Source organism: Mixophyes fleayi, chromosome 4, assembly GCF_038048845.1.
Source record: "Mixophyes fleayi isolate aMixFle1 chromosome 4, aMixFle1.hap1, whole genome shotgun sequence".
In the NCBI taxonomy this organism is placed as follows: domain Eukaryota; kingdom Metazoa; phylum Chordata; class Amphibia; order Anura; family Limnodynastidae; genus Mixophyes; species Mixophyes fleayi.
Window position 1 is genome coordinate 32,067,286 of NC_134405.1, and position 21,533 is coordinate 32,088,818.

Here is a 21,533-nt window from a genome sequence, read left to right on the forward strand (position 1 = left end):
TAATGAAATAAATTTTCAGAGACCAGGTAATTGTTGTCCTCATGAAGCTCAGAACAGTCTGATATGCACTTTGTAAATGTGTTAGAGCTATATCAAAAGTTCAAACTTCTACAACATTAAAACTATTACTTTCATTAAATTAACCTCAGCATTTTTCTCCTAAAATACTGCACAGCTGTTATTGCTGTGAACAGTGGATTTCAAAATTTTAACGTCTTGGGGTGAAATAATTATGCAGCCAACAAATCTCAGTTCGGTTTGCTGAAAGGTTTTTGTAAAACTAAACAATGTCACATTAAAATAAAATAAATTCCAGTTCTTTGAAAAAAGATATCAGAGAGAACAAAATTTCAGTGTAGGATTAATAAATACAATGAAAGAATTGTATAGATTAGCAAGAACATATCTTTGAGCTGTACCCTGAACTGGCAGACCGGAATTAGAGTCTTATCATTTTTACTAAGTTCTGACTGTGCTGGTAGATTTAGGTTCTGTCTGAGCAGGCGCAGTGTGTTCTTGTCTATAAGTCAATCATTAAGAAGGGTTTTTCAAGCATTATATTCCCTGGTATTAGCATTCTACTGGGGGCTCTGTGTAAGTGTAGCAAAAGCCCGCACACCTGCACTAATGAATCCATTAGTGACATAGTTATGCTGGTTTCTCTGTAGGAGAGGTGCCCCTAACACCCAGAACCTGTGATTTTTATGATGATGGATCTTGTACCTGTAGTTGTTTCATTGATTGGTGAAGTAGAGTTGTAAGCTGTTGTCCATGTTGTAGCTGTTGTTGTAGACGGAGTGTTGGTAGTGGCAGTTGAGTTATCTCCAACTGAACAAACAGAGACAAGTTCAGATATTTTTACAATCTATAGCAGTGACAGGAAATCTGTACAATGCAATCATCACCAAATTTACTTGTAAGAACCACAAAATATTTTGAATTTGCACAGCAAAGGAAAACATAATAATAATTTAAACATTTTATATACAAACAAATATAATTGAAGTTTGATAGTTATTTTTTACATTTTACTTATAATTGTTTTTTGCTAATTTTTAACATAAACTTAATTTTTAACAAATTGTAGATGTCACTGTTGTTATCATTCTCCATCACGGATTTTGAACAGTAATTAAAAGGTAATATTCCATTAGTGGGATTCTATCATGAATCGTTAAGTAGCTATTTCTTTTCATTACATTTATTTTTATACAAAAATAATTATTGAGTTTTAATTTTTTTATATTTACAATCATGTTGTATTATATCAACATGATTATATTTCATGCATGGAAATGTAACCACTAGAGGAGGACTTTGCCTGTACTAAGACACCTTGTTTTGCTAGCACCTTACTGGTCCACTGTTATGAGAAGTTAAATTCTAGCTGAATCCGACTCAGAATATTCATATACCTCTTTTTGCACATAAATGAAAAATCTAAAAAAATTTATTTGTGGAATGACATGTTTATATGACATTCTAGGGGCTAAGAGCATTTTTTGAGGGTTGTCCTATTTAATGGGGCCACATAGCCTATTTTTCCTTCGATTTCTAAACAACCTTGAAAGTGGGATGCTTATTAGAAGTTCAAGACTCACTTTATTTTGCAAACGGCTTATCTAGGGGTATTTCTACCAATCTATGAGAAACACTGATTTGAGAAGTGAGAAACATAATAAATACATTCCCCACATGTACCTCACTCTAATGATTCACTTCATGCAGCTGAATTGCGCAGTAATTAAGTAGGGAAATTTAAAGGCAAAATGAATGAAGGGGTTGGTTGTTAAGTCAGGGAAAGATTAACGTTGAAGTGACATTTTTATAGTTTCAACCATGAACCTCTCCATCTGGATCCGCTGTATAGAGGTAATTGAATTTGAGCTTGTAGCTCTATATAGTCTAGGTTGTAGCAGTGCAAAATTAAGGAGGTGTGGGAATACATTTTTCTGGTACATAAATGATCCTGTAAAGTACAAACAGATCATCTAGTGGATTACAATTCCAGTATGTTATTTAATAAAAAACAAACAAACAAGGCACTTAAAAATAATGAAATAAATTTTCAGAGACCAGGTAATTGTTGTTCTCATGAAGCTCAGAACAGTCTTATATGCACTTTGTAAATGTGTTAGAGCTTTATCAAAAGTCCAAACTTCTACCACATTAAAACCATTACTTTCATTAAATTAACCCCAACATTTTTCTCCTAAAATACTGCACAGCTGTTATTGCTGTGAACAGTGGATTTCAAATTTTTTACGTCTTGGTGTGAAATAATTATGCATCCAACAAATTTCAGTTCGGTTTGCTGAAAGGTTTTTGTAAAACTAAACAATGTCACATTAAAATAAAATAAATTCCAGTTCTTTGAAAAAAGATATCAGAGAGAACAAAATTTCAATGTAGGATTGATACAATGAAAGAATTGTATAGATTAGCAAGAACATATCTTTGAGCTGTACCCTGAACTGGCAGACCGGAATTAGAGTCTTATCATTTTTACTGAGTTCTGACTCTGCTGGTAGATTTGAGTTCTGTTTGAGCAGGCTCAGTGTGTTCTTGTCTATAAGTCAATCATTCAGAAGGGTTTTCCAAGCATTATATTTCCTGGCATTAGCATTCTACTGGGGGCTCTGTGTAGGTGTAGCAAAAGCCTGCACACCTGCATTAATGAATCCATTAGTGACATAATTATGCTGGTTTCTCTGTAGGAGAGGTGCCCCTAACACCCAGAACCTGTGATTTTTATGATGATAGATCTAGTACCTGTAGTTGTTTCATTGATTGGTGAAGTAGAATTGTATGCTGTTGACCATGGGGTAGCTGTTGTTGTAGACGGAGTGTTGGTAGTGGCAGTTGAGTTATCTCCAACTGAACAAACAGAGACAAGTTCAAATATTTTTACAATCTATAGCAGTGACAGGAAATCTGTACAATGCAATCATCACCAAATTTACTTGTAAGAACCACAAAATATTTTCAATTTGCACAGCAAAGGAAAACCCAATAATAATTTAAACATTTTGTATGCAAACAAATATAATTGAAGTTTTATAGTTATTTTTTACATTTTACTTATAATTGTTTTTTGCTCATTTTTAACATAAATTTAATTTCTAACAAATTGTAGGTGTCACTGTTGTTATCATTCTCCATCACGGATTTTGAACAGTAATTAAAAGGTAATATTCCATTAGTGAGATTCTATCATGAATCGTTAAGTAGCTATTTCTTTTCATTACATTTATTTTTATAAAAAAATTATTTTTGAGTTTTAATTTTTTTATAATTATAATCATGTTGTTTTATATCAACATGATTATATTTCATGAATGGAAATTTAACCAATAGAGGAGGACTTTGCCTGTACTAAGACACCTTGTTTTGCTAGCACCTTACTGGTCCACTGTTATGAGAAGTTAAATTCTTGCTGAATCCGACTCAGAATATTCATATACCTCTTTTTGCATATAAATGTAAAATAAAAAAAAAAATATTTGTGGAATGACATGTTTATATCATATTCTAGGGTCTAAGAGCATTTTTTGAGGGTTGTCCTATTTAATGGGGGCCACATAGCCTATATTTCCTTCGATTTCTAAACAACCTTGAAAGTGGGATGCTTATTAGAAGTTCAAGACTCACTTTATTTGGCAAACGGCTTATCTAGGGGTATTTCTACCAATCTATGAGAAACACTGACTTGAGAAGTGAGACACATAATAAATACAGTCCCCACAAGTACCTCACTCTAATGATTCACTTCATGCAGCTGAATTGAGCAGTAATTGAGGAGGGAAATTTAAAGGCAAAACGAATAAAGGGGTTGGTTGTGAAGTCAGGGAAAGATTAACGTTGAAGTGACATTTTTATAGTTTCAACCATGAACCTCTCCATCTAAATCCGCTGTTTGGAGGAAATTGAATTTGAGCTTGTAGCTCTACATGGTCTAGGTTGTAGTAGTGCAAAATTAAGGAGGTGTAGGAATACATTTTTCTGGTACATAAATGATCCTGTAAAGTAGAAACAGATCATCTAGTGGATTACAATTCCAGTATTTTATTTAATAAAAAGGAAACAAACAAGGCACTTAAAAATAATGAAAATTTTTTTCAGAGACCAGGTAATTGTTGTTCTCATGAAGCTCAGAACAGTCTTATATGCACTTTGTAAATGTGTTAGAGCTTAATCAAAAGTCCAAACTTCTACCACATTAAAACCATTACTTTCATTAAATTAACCTCAACATTTTTCTCCTAAAATACTGCACAGCTGTTATTGCTGTGAACAGTGGATTTCAAAATTTTAACGTCTTGGGGTGAAATAATTATGCATCTAACAAATTTCAGTTCGGTTTGCTGAAAGGTTTTTGTAAAACTAAACAATGTCACATTAAAATAAAATAAATTCCAGTTCTTTGAAAAAAGATATCAGAGAGAACAAAATTTCAGTGTAGGATTAATACAATGAAAGAATTGTATAGATTAGCAAGAACATATCTTTGAGCTGTACCCTGAACTGGAAGACCGGACCGGAATTAGAGTCTTATCATTTTTACTGAGTTCTGACTGTGCTGGTAGATTAAAGTTCTGTCTGAGTAGGCGCAGTGTGTTCTTGTCTATAAGTCAACCATTCAGAAGGGATTTCCAATCATCATATTCCCTGGCATTAGCATTCCACTGGGGGCTCTGTGTAAGTGTAGCAAAAGCCCGCACACCTGCACTAATGAATCCATTAGTGACATAATTATGCTGGTTTCTCTGTAGGAGAGGTGCCCCTAACACCCAGAACCTGTGATTTTTATGATGATGGTTCTAGTACCTGTAGTTGTTTCATTGATTGGTGAAGTAGAGTTGTATGCTGTTGACCATGTGGTAGCTGTTGTTGTAGATGGAGTGTTGGTAGTGGCAGTTGAGTTATCTCCAACTGAACAAACAGAGACAAGTTCAGATATTTTTACAATCTATAGCAGTGACAGGAAATCTGTACAATGCAATCATCACCAAATTTACTTGTAAGAACCACAAAATATTTTGAATTTGCACAGCAAAGGAAAACATAATATTAATTTAAATATTTTATATACAAACAAATATAATTGAAGTTTTATAGTTATTTTTTACATTTTACTTATAATTGTTTTTTGCTCATTTTTAACATAAATTTAATTTTTAACAAATTGTAGATGTCACTGTTGTTATCATTCTTCATCACGGATTTTGAACATTATATTCCCTGGCATTAGCATTCTACTGGGGGCTCTGTGTAAGTGTAGCAAAAGCCCGCACACCTGCACTAATGGATCCACTAGTGACATAATTATGCTGGTTTCTCTGTGGGAGAGGTGCCCCTAACACCCAGAACCTGTGATTTTTATGAGGATGGATCTTGTACCTGTAGTTGTTTCATTGATTGGTGAAGTAGAGTTGTATGCTGTTGTCCATGTGGTAGCTGTTGTTGTAGACGGAGTGTTGGTAGTGGCAGTTGAGTTATCTCCAACTGAACAAACAGAGACAAGTTCAGATATTTTTACAATCTATAGCAGTGACAGGAAATCTGTACAATGCAATCATCACCAAATTTACTTGTAAGAACCACAAAATATTTTGAATTTGCACAGCAAAGGAAAACATAATATTAATTTAAATATTTTATATATACAAACAAATATAATTGAAGTTTTATAGTTATTTTTTACATTTTACTTATAATTGTTTTTTGCTCATTTTTAACATAAATTTAATTTTTAACAAATTGTAGATGTCACTGTTGTTATCATTCTTCATCACAGATTTTGAACATTATGTTCCCTGGCATTAGCATTCTACTGGGGGCTCTGTGTAAGTGTAGCAAAAGCCCGCACACCTGCACTAATGGATCCACTAGTGACATAATTATGCTGGTTTCTCTGTGGGAGAGGTGCCCCTAACACCCAGAACCTGTGATTTTTATGATGATGGATCTTGTACCTGTAGTTGTTTCATTGATTGGTGAAGTAGAGTTGTAAGCTGTTGTCCATGTTGTAGCTGTTGTTGTAGACGGAGTGTTGGTAGTGGCAGTTGAGTTATCTCCAACTGAACAAACAGAGACAAGTTCAGATATTTTTACAATCTATAGCAGTGACAGGAAATCTGTACAATGCAATCATCACCAAATTTACTTGTAAGAACCACAAAATATTTTGAATTTGCACAGCAAAGGAAAACATAATAATAATTTAAACATTTTATATACAAACAAATATAATTGAAGTTTGATAGTTATTTTTTACATTTTACTTATAATTGTTTTTTGCTAATTTTTAACATAAACTTAATTTTTAACAAATTGTAGATGTCACTGTTGTTATCATTCTCCATCACGGATTTTGAACAGTAATTAAAAGGTAATATTCCATTAGTGGGATTCTATCATGAATCGTTAAGTAGCTATTTCTTTTCATTACATTTATTTTTATAGAAAAATAATTTTTGAGTTTTAATTTTTTTATATTTACAATCATGTTGTATTATATCAACATGATTATATTTCATGCATGAAAATTTAACCACTAGAGGAGGACTTTGCCTGTACTAAGACACCTTGTTTTGCTAGCACCTTACTGGTCCACTGTTATGAGAAGTTAAATTCTTGCTGAATCCGACTCAGAATATTCATATACCTCTTTTTGCACATAAATGTAAAATCGAAAAAAAAATATTTGTGGAATGACAACTTTATATGACATTCTAGGGGCAAAGAGCATTTTTTGAGGGTTGTCCTACTTAATGGGGGCCACATAGCCTATTTTTCCTTCGATTTCTAAACAACCTTGAAAGTGGGATGCTTATTAGATGTTCAAGACTTACTTTATTTGGCAAACGGCTTATCTAGGGGTATTTCTACCAATCTATGAGAAACACTGATATGAGAAGGGAGAAACATAATAAATACAGTCCCCACATGTACCTCACTTTAATGATTCACTTCATGCAGCTGAATTGAGTAGTAACTGAGGAGGGAAATTTAAAGGCAAAACGAAAGAAGGGGTTGGTTGTGAAGTCAGGGAAAGATTAACGTTGAAGTGACATTTTTATAGTTTCAAACATGAACCTCTCCATCTGGATCCGCTATATGGAGGAAATTGAATTTGAGCTTGTAGCTCTGTATAGTCTAGGTTGTAGTAGTGCAAAATTAAGGAGGTGTGGGAATACATTTTTCTGGTACATAAATGATCCCGTAAAGTACAAACAGATCATCTAGTGGATTAAAATTCCAGTATTTTATTTAATAAAAAACGAAAAAACAAGGCTCTTAATAGTAATGAAATAAATTTTCAGAGACCAGGTAATTGTTGCCCTCACGAAGCTCAGAACAGTCTGATATGCACTTTGTAAATGTGTTAGAGCTATGTCAAAAGTCGAAACTTCTACCACATTAAAACCATTACTTTCATTAAATTAACCTCAACATTTTTCTCCTAAAATACTGCACAGCTGTTATTGCTGTGAACAGTGGATTTCAAAATTTTAACATCTTGGGGTGAAATAATTATGCAGCCAACAAATTTCAGTTCGGTTTGCTGAAAGGTTTTTGTAAAACTAAACAATGTCACATTAAAATAAAATAAATTCCAGTTCTTTGAAAAAAGAAATCAGAGAAAACAAAATTTCAGTGTAAGATTAATACAATGAAAGAATTATATAGATTAGCAAGAACATATCTTTGAGCTGTACCCTGAACTGGCAGACCGGAATTAGAGTCTTATTATTTTTACTGAGTTCTAACTGTGCAGGTAGATTTGAGTTCTGTTTAAGCAGGCGCAGTGTGTTCTTGTCTATAAGTCAATCATTCAGAAGGGTTTCCAAGCATTATATTCCCTGGCATTAGCATTCTACTGGGGGCTCTGTGTAAGTGTAGCAAAAGCCCGCACACCTGCACTAATGGATCCACTAGTGACATAATTATGCTGGTTTCTCTGTGGGAGAGGTGCCCCTAACACCCAGAACCTGTGATTTTTATGATGATGGATCTTGTACCTGTAGTTGTTTCATTGATTGGTGAAGTAGAGTTGTATGCTGTTGTCCATGTGGTAGCTGTTGTTGTAGACGGAGTGTTGGTAGTGGCAGTTGAGTTATCTCCAACTGAACAAACAGAGACAAGTTCAGATATTTTTACAATCTATAGCAGTGACAGGAAATCTGTACAATGCAATCATCACCAAATTTACTTGTAAAAACCACAAAATATTTTGAATTTGCACAGCAAAGGAAAACATAATATTAATTTAAATATTTTCTATACAAACAAATATAATTGACGTTTTATAGTTATTTTTTACATTTTACTTATAATTGTTTTTTGCTCATTTTTAACATAAATTTAATTTTTAACAAATTGTAGATGTCACTGTTGTTATCATTCTTCATCACGGATTTTGAACATTATATTCCCTGGCATTAGCATTCTACTGGGGGCTCTGTGTAAGTTTAGCAAAAGCCCGCACACCTGCACTAATGGATCCACTAGTGACATAATTATGCTGGTTTCTCTGTGGGAGAGGTGCCCCTAACACCCAGAACCTGTGATTTTTATGGTGATGGATCTTGTACCTGTAGTTGTTTCATTGATTGGTGAAGTAGAGTTGTATGCTGTTGTCCATGTTGTAGCTGTTGTTGTAGACAGAGTGTTGGTAGTGGCAGTTGAGTTATCTCCAACTGAACAAACAGAGACAAGTTCAGATATTTTTACAATCTATAGCAGTGACAGGAAATCTGTACAATGCAATCATCACCAAATTTACTTGTAAGAACCACAAAATATTTTGAATTTGCACAGCAAAGGAAAACATAATATTAATTTAAATATTTTCTATACAAACAAATATAATTGAAGTTTTATAGTTATTTTTTACATTTTACTTATAATTGTTTTTTGCTCATTTTTAACATAAATTTAATTTTTAACAAATTGTAGATGTCACTGTTATCATTCTCCATCACGGATTTTGAACAGTAATTAAAAGGTAATATTCCATTAGTGGGATTCTATCATGAATCGTTAAGTAGCTATTTCTTTTCATTACATTTATTTTTATAAAAAAATAATTTTTGAGTTTTAATTTTTTTATATTTACAATCATGTTGTATTATATCAACATGATTATATTTAATGCATATAAATTTAACCACTAGAGGAGGACTTTGCCTGTACTAAGACACCTTGTTTTGCTAGCACCTTACTGGTCCACTGTTATGAGAAGTTAAATTCTTGCTGAATCCGACTCAGAATATTCATATACCTCTTTTTGCACATAAATGTAAAATCGAAAAAAATATATTTGTGGAATGACATGTTTATATGACATTCCAGGGGCTAAGAGCATTTTTTGAGGGTTGTCCTACTTAAAGGGGGCCACATAGCCTATTTTATCTTTAATTTCTAAACAACCTTGAAAGTGGGATGCTTATTAGATGTTCAAGACTCACTTTATTTGGCAAACGGCTTATCTAGGGGTATTTCTACCGATCTATGAGAAACACTGATTTGAGAAGTGAGAAACATAATAAATACAGTCCCCACATGTACCTCACTTTAATGATTCACTTCATGCAGCTGAATTAAGTAGTAATTGAGGAGAGAAATTTAAAGACAAAACGAATGAAGGGGTTGGTTGTGAAGTCAGGGAAAGATTAACGTTGAAGTGACATTTTTATAGTTTCAACCATGAACCTCTCCATCTGGATCCGCTGTATGAAGGAAATTGAATTTGAGCTTGTAGCTCTATATAGTCTAGGTTGTAGTAGTGCAAATCTAAGGAGGTGTGGGAATACATTTTTCTGGTACATAAATGATCCCGTAAAGTACAAATAGATCATCTAGTTGATTAAAATACCAGTATTTTATTTAATAAAAAACAAAAAAACAAGGCTCTTAATAGTAATGAAATAAATTTTCAGAGACCAGGTAATTGTTGCCCTCATGAAGCTCAGAACAGTCTGATATGCACTTTGTAAATGTGTTAGAGCTATGTCAAAAGTCCAAACTTCTACAACAATAAAACCATTACTTTCATTAAATTAACCTCAACATTTTTCTCCTAAAATACTGCACAGCTGTTATTGCTGTGAACAGTGGATTTCAAAATTTTAACATCTTGGGATGAAATAATTATGCAGCCAACAAATTTCAGTTCGGTTTGCTGAAAGGTTTTTGTAAAACTAAACAATGTCACATTAAAATAAAATAAATTCCAGTTCTTTGAAAAAAGAAATCAGAGAAAATAAAATTTCAGTGTAAGATTAATACAATGAAAGAATTATATAGATTAGCAAGGACATATCTTTGAGCTGTACCCTGAACTGGCAGACCGGAATTAGAGTCTTATCATTTTTACTGAGTTCTAACTGTGCAGGTAGATTTGAGTTCTTTTTGAGCAGGCGCAGTGTGTTCTTGTGTATAAGTCAATCATTCAGAAGGGTTTCCAAGCATTATATTCCCTGGCATTAGCATTCTACTGGGGGCTCTGTGTAAGTGTAGCATAATCCCGCACACCTGCACTAATGGATCCACTAGTGACAAAATTATGCTGGTTTCTCTGTGGGAGAGGTGCCCCTAACACCCAGAACCTGTGATTTTTATGATGATGGATCTTGTACCTGTAGTTGTTTCATTGATTGGTGAAGTAGAGTTGTATCCTGTTGACCATGTGGTAGCTGTTGTTGTAGACGGATTGTTGGTAGTGGCAATTGAGTTATCTCCAACTGAACAAACAGAGACAAGGTCAGATATTTTTACAATCTATAGCAGTGACAGGAAATCTATACAATGCAATCATCACCAAATTTACTTGTAAGAACCACAAAATATTTTGAATTTGCACAGCAAAGGAAAACATAATATTAATTTAAACATTTTGTATAGAAACAAATATAAATGAAGTTTTATAGTTATTTTTTACATTTTACTTATAATTGTTTTTTGCTCATTTTTAACATAAACTTAATTTTTAACAAATTGTAGATGTCACTGTTGTTATCATTCTCCATCACGGATTTTGAACAGTAATTAAAAGGTAATATTCCATTAGTGGGATTCTATCATGAATCGTTAAGTAGCTATTTCTTTTCATTACATTTATTTTTATAGAAAAATAATTTTTGAATTTTAATTTTTTTATATTTACAATCATGTTGTATTATATCAACATGATTATATTTCATGCATGAAAATTTAACCACTAGAGGAGGACTTTGTCTGTACTAAGACACCTTGTTTTGCTAGCACCTTACTGGTCCACTGGTATGAGAAGTTAAATTCTTGCTGAATCCGACTCAGAATATTCATATACCTCTTTTTGCACATAAATGTAAAATAAAAATAAAAAAATTTGTGGAATGACATGTTTATATGACATTCTAGGGGCTAAGAGCATTTTTTGAGGGTTCTCCTACTTAATGGGGGCCACATAGCCTATTTTTCCTTCGATTTCTAAACAACCTTGAAAGTGGGATGCTTATTAGATGTTCAAGACTCACTTTATTTGGCAAACGGCTTATCTAGGGGTATTTCTACCAATCTATGAGAAACACTGATTTGAGAAGTGAGAAACATAATAAATACATTCCCCACATGTACCTCACTTTAATGTTTCACTTCATGCAGCTGAATTGAGCAGTAATTCAGGAGAGAAATTTAAAGGCAAAACGAAAGAAGGGGTTGGTTGTGAAGTCAGGGAAAGATTAACGTTGAAGTGACATTTTTATAGTTTCAACCATGAACCTCTCCATCTGGATCCGCTGTATGGAGGAAATTGAATTTGAGCTTGTAGCTCTATATAGTCTAGGTTGTAGTATTGCAAAATTAAGGAGGTGTGGGAATACATTTTTCTGGTACATAAATGATCCCGTAAAGTAGAAACAGATCATCTAGTGGATTACAGTTCCAGTATTTTATTTAATAAAAAACAAAAAAACAAGGCTCTTAATAGTAATGAAATAAATTTTCAGAGTCCAGGTAATTGTTGCCCTCACGAAGCTCAGAACAGTCTGATATGCACTTTGTAAATGTGTTAGAGCTATGTCAAAAGTCCAAACTTCTACAACATTAAAACCATTACTTTCATTAAATTAACCTCAACATTTTTCTCCTAAAATACTGCACAGCTGTTATTGCTGTGAACAGTGGATTTCAAAATTTTAACAACTTGGGATGAAATAATTATGCAGCCAACAAATTTCAGTTCGGTTTGCTGAAAGGTTTTTGTAAAACTAAACAATGTCACATTAAAATAAAATAAATTCCAGTTCTTTGAAAAAAGAAATCAGAGAAAACAAAATTTCAGTGTAAGATTAATACAATGAAAGAATTATATAGATTAGCAAGAACATATCTTTGAGCTGTACCCTGAACTGGCAGACCGGAATTAGAGTCTTATCATTTTTACTGAGTTCTTACTGTGCAGGTAGATTTGAGTTCTGTTTCAGCAGGCGCAGTGTGTTCTTGTCTATAAGTCAATCATTCAGAAGGGTTTCCAAGCATTATATTCCCTGGCATTAGCATTCTACTGGGGGCTCTGTGTAAGTGTAGCAAAAGCCCGCACACCTGCACTAATGGATCCACTAGTGACATAATTATGCTGGTTTCTCTGTGGGAGAGGTGCCCCTAACACCCAGAACCTGTGATTTTTATGATGATGGATCTTGTACCTGTAGTTGTTTCATTGATTGGTGAAGTAGAGTTGTATGCTGTTGACCATGTGGTAGCTGTTGTTGTAGACGGAGTGTTGGTAGTGGCAGTTGAGTTATCTCCAACTGAACAAACAGAGATAAGTTCAGATATTTTTATAATCTATAGCAGTGACAGGAAATCTGTACAATGCAATCATCACCAAATTTACTTGTAAGAACCACAAAATATTTTGAATTTGCACAGCAAAGGAAAAAATAATAATAATTTAAACATTTTGTATACAAACAAATATAATTGAAGTTTTATAGTTATTTTTTACATTTTACTTATAATTGTTTTTCGCTCATTTTTAACATAAATTTAATTTTTAACAAATTGTAGGTGTCACTGTTGTTATCATTCTCCATCACGGATTTTGAACAGTAATTAAACGGTAATATTCCATTAGTGGGATTCTATCATGAATCGTTAAGTAGCTATTTCTTTTCATTACATTTATTTTTATACAAAAATTATTTTTGAGTTTTAATTTTTTTATATTTAAAATCATGTTGTATTATATCAACATGATTATATTTCATGCATGGAAATTTAACCACTAGAGGAGGACTTTGCCTGTACTAAGACATCTTGTTTTGCTAGCACCTTACTGGTCCACTGTTATGAGAAGTTAAATTCTTGCTGAATCCGACTCAGAATATTCATATACCTCTTTTTGCACATAAATGTAAAATCGAAAAAAAAATATTTGTGGAATGACAACTTTATATGACATTCTAGGGGCAAAGAGCATTTTTTGAGGGTTGTCCTACTTAATGGGGGCCACATAGCCTATTTTTCCTTCGATTTCTAAACAACCTTGAAAGTGGGATGCTTATTAGATGTTCAAGACTCACTTTATTTGGCAAACGGCTTATCTAGGGGTATTTCTACCAATCTATGAGAAACACTGATTTGAGAAGTGAGAAACATAATAAATACAGTCCCCACATGTACCTCACTTTAATGATTCACTTCATGCAGCTGAATTGAGTAGTAATTGAGGAGGGAAATTTAAAGGCAAAACAAAAGAAGGGGTTGGTTGTGAAGTCAGGGAAAGATTAACGTTGAAGTGACATTTTTATAGTTTCAACCATGAACCTCTCCATCTGGATCCGCTGTATGGAGGAAATTGAATTTTAGCTTGTAGCTCTACATGGTCCAGGTTGTAGTAGTGCAAAATTAAGGACATGTGGGAATACATTTTTCTGGTACATAGCTGATCCCGTAAAGTACAAAACAGATCATCTAGTGGATTACAATTCCAGTATTTTATTTAATAAAAAACAAAAAAACAAGGCTCTTAATAGTAATGAAATACATTTTCAGAGACCAGGTAATTGTTGTCCTCATAAAGTTTAGAACAGTCTGATATGCACTTTGTAAATGTGTTAGAGCTATGTGAAAAGTCCAAACTTCTACAACATTAAAACCATTACTTTCATTAAATTAACCTCAACATTTTTCTCCTAAAATACTGCACAGCTGTTATTGCTGTGAACAGTGGATTTCAAAATTTTAACGTCTTGGGGTGAAATAATTATGCAGCCAACAAATTTCAGTTCGGTTTGCTGAAAGGTTTTTGTAAAACTAAACAATGTCACATTAAAATAAAATAAATTCCAGTTCTTTGAAAAAAGAAATCAGAGAAAACAAAATTTCAGTGTAAGATTAATACAATGAAAGAATTATATAGATTAGCAAGAACATATCTTTGAGCTGTACCCTGAACTGGCAGACCGGAATTAGAGTCTTATCATTTTTGCTGAGTTCTAACTGTGCAGGTAGATTTGAGTTCTGTTTGAGCAGGCGCAGTGTGTTCTTGTCTATAAGTCAATCATTTAGAAGGGTTTCCAAGCATTATATTCCCTGGCATTAGCATTCTACTGGGGGCTCTGTGTAAGTGTAGCAAAAGCCCGCACACCTGCACTAATGGATCCACTAGTGACATAATTATGCTGGTTTCTCTGTGAGAGAGGTGCCCCTAACACCCAGAACCTGTGATTTTTATGATGATGGATCTTGTACCTGTAGTTGTTTCATTGATTGGTGAAGTAGAGTTGTATGCTGTTGACCATGTGGTAGCTGTTGTTGTAGACGGAGTGTTGGTAGTGGCAGTTGAGTTATCTCCAACTGAACAAACAGAGATAAGTTCAGATATTTTTATAATCTATAGCAGTGACAGGAAATCTGTACAATGCAATCATCACCAAATTTACTTGTAAGAACCACAAAATATTTTGAATTTGCACAGCAAAGGAAAAAATAATAATAATTTAAACATTTTGTATACAAACAAATATAATTGAAGTTTTATAGTTATTTTTTACATTTTACTTATAATTGTTTTTCGCTCATTTTTAACATAAATTTAATTTTTAACAAATTGTAGGTGTCACTGTTGTTATCATTCTCCATCACGGATTTTGAACAGTAATTAAACGGTAATATTCCATTAGTGGGATTCTATCATGAATCGTTAAGTAGCTATTTCTTTTCATTACATTTATTTTTATACAAAAATTATTTTTGAGTTTTAATTTTTTTATATTTAAAATCATGTTGTATTATATCAACATGATTATATTTCATGCATGGAAATTTAACCACTAGAGGAGGACTTTGCCTGTACTAAGACATCTTGTTTTGCTAGCACCTTACTGGTCCACTGTTATGAGAAGTTAAATTCTTGCTGAATCCGACTCAGAATATTCATATACCTCTTTTTGCACATAAATGTAAAATCGAAAAAAAAATATTTGTGGAATGACAACTTTATATGACATTCTAGGGGCAAAGAGCATTTTTTGAGGGTTGTCCTACTTAATGGGGGCCACATAGCCTATTTTTCCTTCGATTTCTAAACAACCTTGAAAGTGGGATGCTTATTAGATGTTCAAGACTCACTTTATTTGGCAAACGGCTTATCTAGGGGTATTTCTACCAATCTAGGAGAAACACTGATTTGAGAAGTGAGAAACATAATAAATACAGTCCCCACATGTACCTCACTTTAATGATTCACTTCATGCAGCTGAATTGAGTAGTAATTGAGGAGGGAAATTTAAAGGCAAAACAAAAGAAGGGGTTGGTTGTGAAGTCAGGGAAAGATTAACGTTGAAGTGACATTTTTATAGTTTCAACCATGAACCTCTCCATCTGGATCCGCTGTATGGAGGAAATTGAATTTTAGCTTGTAGCTCTACATGGTCCAGGTTGTAGTAGTGCAAAATTAAGGACATGTGGGAATACATTTTTCTGGTACATAGCTGATCCCGTAAAGTACAAAACAGATCATCTAGTGGATTACAATTCCAGTATTTTATTTAATAAAAAACAAAAAAACAAGGCTCTTAATAGTAATGAAATACATTTTCAGAGACCAGGTAATTGTTGTCCTCATAAAGTTTAGAACAGTCTGATATGCACTTTGTAAATGTGTTAGAGCTATGTGAAAAGTCCAAACTTCTACAACATTAAAACCATTACTTTCATTAAATTAACCTCAACATTTTTCTCCTAAAATACTGCACAGCTGTTATTGCTGTGAACAGTGGATTTCAAAATTTTAACAGCTTGGGGTGAAATAATTATGCAGCCAACAAATTTCAGTTCGGTTTGCTGAAAGGTTTTTGTAAAACTAAACAATGTCACATTAAAATAAAATAAATTCCAGTTCTTTGAAAAAAGAAATCAGAGAAAACAAAATTTCAGTGTAAGATTAATACAATGAAAGAATTATATAGATTAGCAAGAACATATCTTTGAGCTGTACCCTGAACTGGCAGACCGGAATTAGAGTCTTATCATTTTTGCTGAGTTCTAACTGTGCAGGTAGATTTGAGTTCTGTTTGAGCAGGCGCAGTGTGTTCTTGTCTATAAGTCAATCATTTAGAAGGGTTTCCAAGCATTATATTCCCTGGCATTAGCATTCTACTGGGGGCTCTGTGTAAGTGTAGCAAAAGCCCGCACACCTGCACTAATGGATCCACTAGTGACATAATTATGCTGGTTTCTCTGTGAGAGAGGTGCCCCTAACACCCAGAACCTGTGATTTTTATGATGATGGATCTTGTACCTGTAGTTGTTTCATTGATTGGTGAAGTAGAGTTGTATGCTGTTGACCATGTGGTAGCTGTTGTTGTAGACGGAGTGTTGGTAGTGGCAGTTGAGTTATCTCCAACTGAACAAACAGAGACAAGTTCAAATATTTTTACAATCTATAGCAGTGACAGGAAATCTGTACAATGCAATCATCACCAAATTTACTTGTAAGAACCACAAAATATTTTGAATATGCACAGCAAAGGAAAACATAATAAGAATTTAAACATTTTCTATGCAAACAAATATAATAGAAGTTTGATATTTATTTTTTACATTTTACTTATAATTGTTTTTTGCTCATTTTTAACATAAATTTAATTTCTAACATCTTGTAGGTGTCACTGTTGTTATCATTCTCCATCACGGATTTTGAACAGTAATTAAAAGGTAATATTCCATTAGTGGGTTCCTATCATGAATCGTTAAGTAGCTATTTCTTTTTATTACATTTATTTTTATACAAAAATAATTATTGAGTTTTAATTTTTTTATATTTAGAATCATGTTGTATTATGTTGTAAAACATCTAAAAACTTGTGAAGACAGTGGGAAATTGTTGTGGTGGTACAAGGCAGTGTCATCATCACTCCAAAGACAAGGCCATACCATCTATCCCTGGCTTGTCTGCATCAACTGACCTACTGTGTACCGACCCGGCTTGTCAGTGGGCCCTTCTCCTGCTGAATCCCTGGCTTATCTGTATCGACTGATCTGCTGTGTACCGACCCGGCTTGTCGGTTGGCCCTTCTCCTGCTGAATCACTGGCTTATCTGCATCAACTGATCTGCTGTGTACCGACCCGGCTTGTCAGTTAACCCTTCTACTGCTGAATCCCTGGCTTATCTACATCAACTGATCTAATGTGTACCGACCCGGCTTGTCAATTAACCCTTCTCCTGCTGAGTCCCTGGCTTATCTGTATCAACTGATCTACTGTGTACCGACCCGGCTTGTCAATTAACCCTTCTCCTGCTGAATACCTGGCTTATCTGCACCAACTGATCTACTGTGTACCGACCCGGCTTGTCAATTAACCCTTCTCCTGCTGAATCCCTGGCTTATCTGCCGCAACTGATCTACTGTGTACCGACCCGGCTTGTCAATTAACCCTTCTCCTGCTGAATCCCTGGCTTACCTGCATCAACTGATCTACTGTGTACCGACCGACTTGTCACTTAACCCTTTTCCTGCTGAATCCCTGGCTTATCTGCACCAACTGATCTACTGATCTACTGTGTATCGACCCGGCTTATCAATTAACCCTTCTCCTGCTGAATCCCTGGCTTATCTACATCAACTGATCTACTTTGTACCGACCCGGCTTGTCAGTTAACCCTTCTTCTTCTGAATCCCTGGCTTATCTGCACCAACTGATCTACTGTGTACCGACCCGGCTTGTTAGTTAACCCTTCTCCTGCTGAATCCCTGGCTTATCTGCACCAACTGATCTACTGTGTACCGACCCGGCTTGTCAATTAACCCTTCTCCTGCTGAATCCCTGGCTTATCTGCATCAACTGATCTACTGTGTACCGACCCGGCTTGTCAGTTAACCCTTCTCCTGCTGAATCCCTGGCTTATCTGCACCAACTGATCTACTGTGTACCGACCCGGCTTGTCAATTAACCCTTCTCCTGCTGAATCCCTGGCTTATCTACATCAACTGATCTACTTTGTACCGACCCAGCTTGTCAGTTAACCCTTCTTCTTCTGAATCCCTGGCTTATCTGCACCAACTGATCTACTGTGTACCGACCCGGCTTGTTAGTTAACCCTTCTCCTGCTGAATCCCTGGCTTATCTGCACCAACTGATCTACTGTGTACCGACCCGGCTTGTCAATTAACCCTTCTCCTGCTGAATCCCTGGCTTATCTGCATCAACTGATCTACTGTGTACCGACCCGGCTTGTCAGTTAACCCTTCTCCTGCTGAATCCCTGGCTTATCTGCACCAACTGATCTACTGTGTACCGACCCGGCTTGTCAATTAACCCTTCTCCTGCTGAATCCCTGGCTTATCTGCAGCAACTGATCTACTGTGTACCGACCCGGCTTGTCAGTTGGCCCTTCTCCTGCTGAATCCCTGGCTTAACTGCATCAACTGCATATACAACATTATTTTATATGCCATTATTTTGTTTTTCCTGATTGTACATTTACAAGTAACTACTTTTTACCTGTTATTATTCTACTATTTATATGCCTTTATCTTGTTTTTCCTGATTTTATATTTACCAGCAACTACTTTTACCTGTTATTATTCTTGCCTATTTCCATTGTCCTTATTACCTCTCCTTCTATTATTCCTTGCCTTCCACGCCCTAATTGGTTATTGTCCTCCATCTTGCTATTATCTCCCTGCTTATTCTTACCTGTTATCCGCTGTCCTTATTATCTTACTGTTCTGCTATCATTCTTACCTGTCTTCATTGTCCTTATTATCTCACTGTACTGTTGTTCCATGCTCTCCATGTCCTAATTCGTTATTATCTTCCACCTTTTCATTGTCTTCCTGCCATTGTTCTTACCTGTTTTTCACTGTCCCCACTATCTCACTGTTCTGTTACTCTCTCTCCCTACTATGCCTCCCCACTCTCACTCCATACCCATACTCTCCCCCCGCCCTACCTCTCCCGTTCCTCCCCGCCATCCCCCGCGCGCTGCTCATCTTGCTAACCTCATCCCCATTTCCCCCCTCTCCTCTCCCCCTTTCTTCTGTGCCCTCTGGAATGCCAGATCCGTCCGCAACAAGCTGACTGCTATCCACGACCTCTTTCTATCCAACTCCTTTAACCTTCTTGCCGTTACTAAAACCTGGCTCTCCGATTCTGATACTACTTCCCCCGCTGCCCTCTCCTATAGTGGCTTCTCCTTCACTCACTCCGCCAGGCCTGGTGCCCGCCCAGGCGGTGGAGTTGGCCTCCTCCTCTCCTCCACCTGTACTTTTCGTGTCATTCCCCCTGAACCCTCCCTCTCCTTCTCCTCTTTTGAAGCTCACTCCATCCGCCTCTTCTACCCCATCCATCTCCGCGTCACTGTCATCTACCGCCCCCCTGGCCCCACCTCCCTCTTCCTTGACAACTTTGCTAGCTGGCTTCCTCACTACCTCTCCTCCGATCTCCCCTCGATCATTCTCGGTGACTTTAACATCCCCATCGACAACCCCACCTACCCTGCTTCCAGCAAACTGCTCACCCTCTCTTCCTCCCTTGGTCTCACCCAATGGACCTCCTCCTCTACCCACTGCCTTGGTCACTCCCTTGATCTTGTCTTCTCCTACCTATGTAATCTCTCCGACTTCTCCATCTCTCCCTTTCCTCTATCCGACCACCATCTCCTCTCCTTCTCTCTCTCCTCTTCTCCTGCTCCCCTCCCCCTGCCCAAACCTACTCTGTCCATACGCAACCTCGACGCTCTTGACCCTGCCTCTCTGTCCTCCTCTCTCGATACCCTTCTTTCTCCCCTTTCCTCCCAGGCCTGCCCCAACCAGGCGGTTTCCCTCTACAATCACACCCTCACCTCCGCTCTGGACGCGGTCGCCCCTGCCCACTCCGTACACCCCCGCTGCTCCAAACCCCAACCCTGGCACTCCAAATTTACCCGCTTCCTCCAAAAATGCTCCCGTTCCGCCGAACGTCACTGGAGAAAATCCCGCTCCCTGGCTGACTTCCTCCACTTTAAATTCATCCTTTCATCCTACAGCTCTGCCCTCTCACTCGCTAAACAATCTTTCTTTAAATCCCTCATCTCTTCCCAGTCCTCTAACCCCCGCCGCCTCTTTGCCACCTTCAGCACTCTCCTGGCCCCCTCCCCTCCCCCCCTCCCTCCTCCCTGACTGCCTCCGATTTCGCCTCCTTCTTCTCCTCTAAAATCGAGGCCATCCGACTTGAAATCTCCTCCTCCACTCTCTTTTCTACCCCTCCCACTCTTCTGTCCTCCCCCCCCAACCACCTTCCCCTCCACTCCTTCCGTCCCACCACCGGCGAGGAAGTCCACTCTCTCATTTCATCCTCCCCCCCACTACCTGTCCCCTGGATCCCATCCCCTCCCACCTTCTTAGCTCCCTTTACCCGACCACCTGCTCCCACCTCGCTCACCTCTTTAATCTCTCCCTCTCCACTGGCATCTTCCCCTCCTCCTTCAAACATGCTCTCGTATCCCCCATTCTTAAGAAACCTAATCTCGACCCCACTTCTCTCTCGAACTATCGCCCCATATCTCTTCTCCCTTTTGCCTCCAAAATTCTCGAGAGGCTCGTCTGCAGCCGTCTCACCTCCTATCTTTCTGAATACTCCCTCCTTGATCCTCTCCAGTCTGGTTTCCGCCCCCTCCACTCCACTGAAACTGCCCTGGCTAAAGTCACCAATGACCTCCTCTCTGCTAAAGCCAGGGGCCACTTCTCCCTTCTCATCCTCCTTGACCTCTCTGCAGCCTTTGACACCGTTGACCACCCCCTCCTCCTTCACACCCTCCAGTCTTTCGGCCTCTCCGGCCCAGTCCTGTCCTGGTTCACCTCTTACCTTACTCACCGTTCCTTCTCTGTCACCACCTCTGGGTCTCTCTCCCCCCATCCACCCTTCCAGTCGGGGTACCTCAGGGCTCTGTTCTGGGACCCTTACTCTTCTCTCTATACACCTCCTCCCTGGGTGAACTCATCAGCTCCTTCGGCTTCAGCTACCACCTTTACGCTGACGACACTCAACTATACCTCTC